This window comes from Lepidochelys olivacea (assembly GCF_965140295.1).
Source record: "Lepidochelys olivacea isolate rLepOli2 genome assembly, chromosome: 5".
NCBI lineage: Eukaryota > Metazoa > Chordata > Testudines > Cheloniidae > Lepidochelys > Lepidochelys olivacea.
Window position 1 is genome coordinate 86,671,361 of NC_140415.1, and position 4,178 is coordinate 86,675,538.

Below are 4,178 nucleotides of genomic sequence, written 5' to 3' on the forward strand. Positions count from 1 at the left end.
TTCGAGAGAGGTTCCCTTATCCACCTTTCAATATCTTGGCCTAAATCCAGGTGCACTAACGTGGGGCTCAGTGCATGGAGGTGGCGTGGTGGGCTTAGGTGGTTTTCCCCACCTTTCCAACCTCCTAAACCTGAGGGATGTCAGGGAGTGTGCTGGCACAGGAATGGAGTAATGAGCCCTACATGAGCTCCTCTTGCCCCATCCTATGTGAGGGACATTTTGGGAGCAGAAAGGAAGGGGACATGTCAGGGGTGGGGCAGGGCATGAGGTTCTCAAGTGATCTTTCGGGACTGTTATATGCCAGTGCAGATAAATGAAGATATAAGAAGGCAACAACAAATCCCTTTTACAAAAGAAATCATCTGGTTAAAAAAGAAAAAAACCCTTATGTTTTCTAATTAAAGCATAATTAACAAAGACTAGACAGCTGTACATCTGAGAAATCATTTCTCCATAGTCAACTCTGATACAGCAATTTCCTGTTTTAAATTGGCTTTATAGAAGGAAAACTCCTACACTAAATTATATCCTAAAAGAGAAAGAGAAGACTTAAAATAATAGATGGGAGAATTCTGGTAGAAGAGAGCTTTTAGAAATGTCCACATTGACCATATTGATTACCATTTCTTCCTGATTCAGAGAGGAGAGACTTTTTGCATTGAGAATATGTTTGGCTTTCTCCAAGTCCAAAAAGTTTCCCAAAATATTAATAGAACAGGCTGGACCTACAAGTGCATGTATGAGTAGCACCATTAAAATATCATCCTTTCATCATGAATAAGGATTTGCAGTATTCAAAAGTGATGTAGGGCCAGAGTTTTAAAGGTATATTAAAGGCTTATACATACAGATAGATGCCTAGTCGGATTTTAAGAGCACACAAGCACCTAATTTTCATTGAAATCAATAGGTGTTAGGCACCTTTGTAAATCCCACTAAGCATTTATCTGCAGCTTTAGACACCTGAATACCTTCAAAAGTCTAGCCTGTGAACATTTTATTAAAATATAAAAGCTACAGGAATCAGTTTAACCCTAAATGTGATCTGTGAAGTATTTTTTTTTTAAATTGGTCTTGTGTCCCTTTCTTTATAAAGTCTGCCCAAATGCCTTGTTTGTCATTTGCTTTGTTAATACTTGCTTTTCACCATAGAAATATAAGGGTTCTGGATTGTCAAGCCTCAGACGTGTAAGGGATGTTTATTGTGATTGAAGAGAATCTCGATCTTTTAACAAATGCTCCCTTAATTCCAAATGTTAATTTGTCATTGGAATTAAATAGTTATTACTAAAACACACCCCAAAAAGATTTTAAACAGTCTAACTAAATCCCTCCCCCACAACTGCACTCATTTGAGTGTTGTGATGTCACCATTTCACTAGTTCTCCAGGCATTATAGAGTCTTTCAGCTCAGGCAAGACTTGCATTGCTAATATAAAGAACAGACATATAATTGTAAAAGACTTTCAAGCCTTTTTTATACAGCATAGAGAAAAATACAAACTGGATATAATTTCCTGTGCAAGTCAGCAGTGATACACATAAATCCTGATTTATTAATTTTTAAGGTCTCAGGGAACATCACAAAATCTTTACAAAACTGGGATTTTGTAACTACTAATTTTGATAAGAATTATGGATATGGGGTTGGCTAGAGCACAAATTTTGAGTAACAGGGATATTGGGGGGTTGGAGAATTAGGCCCTGATCTTGCAATTGTTAGCATGGAAGCAACCACTGCACCTATTGTAGGGCCCAATCAGTTGCAGAATCAGGGCCTATGAAGGAGCAAAGCAACTGCCGTCCAGCACAGCAGGGATTAAAGAAAATCTTTGGGTTCAGCTAGCCCTGCCCTGCTATACCTGCAGCCAATACCAGGCCTGGACGGGGTAGAAAATAAGGGAAGCTGAGTGGTGAGATGGCAGGAGCTATCTGCTGGCTGAGATGGATCAGTAACCTTCCAGCCAGCACAGCAATTTGAGGCAAGTAAGGGTTCCCCTGACAAGGGGAGTGTGCAAATAAGCCCTAGCTGTGGGGCAACTGGACTAGTGAGGCCATGCTCCAAACTAAAGAGACTTGTAGGAAGTAACCCATGGAAGCTGGTCTTGACACTCACCCACACACACTGGGAGGGAGACCCATCTTTCCTGTTTAGGGGTAGACCTACATAGGGCCCTGGGCTGGGACCTGGTGGAGAGGGAGGGCCTGGGTCCCCCTACCACCCTCTCTGGGCTTACAGAAAGACCAGCTACTAGGCCACCTGGCCATGGAAAACCCAATACCAATATAGTTAAAGCTGTAACAACTTTTGGGTGTAGACAAGACCATTGCTAAAGAATCCCAATGACCTTAATTGAGTCTCCATGTAGGTGTGAAGGTCCACACAGCTTAGTGCAGAACTGGAACTCAAAGTTTCTACGGTGTTAATGAAAGTGACACTGATGGCAGGGAAGAGACACCTAGTGAACAGCCACATAGCCTTGCCAATGCATCTCAATCATAACTTGCAACATTTTGGCTGAGAGGAAAAAGAAACTACTTTAAAGATACCCTGACCTATTTACTTTGGCCAGCTTCTTGTTGGCTCATAGTAAACAGCAGGAGCAGGATGTGGAGAGCTGCAAAGGAAGTTCTGAATTGTGGAGCACTGCTTCATGGAGTCTTGATCTGCGGCAGTTGGAGGGCAGTGTGTGTGTCTGTGTGTGTCACACATTCCTGAGTAGGATGCTGCACTCCAAGACCTTCAAAGGAAGGTTCTATTCCCCATAGCCCTTGCAGAACTCCTCTATGGGAAGCCTATTTAATCAAGCCTTGGGCAGGTGCGAAGATTTAAGTTTATTTACTAATTCCCCACCCCCTTGTTTTCTTTGCCATGAGTAATCCCATGTCATCGAAATATAGATACAGAGCCAGGGTCCGATAAATTCTATTCGACAACCAATTCTTTGTGCACCTGATATATAAAGCAGAACTTGTGATTTTTAGGGTAAAACATGTTTCATGGTAAATGCAAATGTATGAGAAATATTTAATTTCCATGACAATTACTGGGTTTAAAGTACTTTGAAAGATTGCTGAAAATCACATGGCTATTTACTGATGTGATTATATAACTGGTATCTTAGCCATCAACATTTCTGGACACTAAATTTTTTAATTCTGCATTCTATATATATATATATATTCAATCACACAGAGCCAAATTCAACCCTAGCATACAGAGTGCAAAAAACAATTGCAGGGCTAAATCTGATCTAAAGCTCCTCATCTGCTATTTATAAATACAGTACAACAGTTCCTGCTTTTAAGCATCACATTTGCCTCTACAATTAATCATCATAGTACAGTCATATGTTTCCCTAATTTAGACTTGTAATTAAACTGAAGGGAAAAACAAGAAGGGGGTAAAGATCTTGGATTATTAACGTGTCTGAGTCATGCTCAAACCTGTACCAATCATTCTGTCAGTCATCATGAATGAATTTAGTTTAAAACAGAAATAACAAAGCACTATGAAAAAATAAGAAGCTCTCATAGAGGGTGATAAGGGGTTATAGGATTAATTTCACAATGAAACTTTCTTGATTCTATCAGCAAAGGTGCAACAAGTGAGAAAAGCAATAAAGCAAATCATCCCCAGGCACAATATTAGAAATCCCTTAATTTAAAATATACCTGTAACTCGAAGCACCCCTGTATTCACAGCCTACACACACTGTAGTAATCTTTTTACAAAATATGCCTTCTGAGGTATCACTTGAAAACTAATAACTCACTTATCATTAATATTCTTGTGTGTTGTATGTATGTGGTGGGTATTAAGAGTTATGATATGTGCCAGAATTATATTCTTAAAATGTGTTTCACAAGCAGTGCGTAAGCAAAGTCTGCTTTAAACAAAAGAATATGTGTTTACTCCAATTTGCATATATGCTGTAAACAGGGCCATCAAACTAACAAGGTGGCTGGAGGGGGAGACTGAAGGAAACAGAACAATTTGCATTTAGCCAACAGCAGGAGGGGAAGAAAAAACTTGGAGCTTCCTTCACCATTAGACTCCATGTCACCTTCCTCACAGCTTAAATAAACTTTACTATCAGGGGTAAACTTTAGAAGAATCCATTTCAAAGGTTTACTGGTCTATAAAGATTGAGGGGCTGCAGACAGGCTGCTGGGGT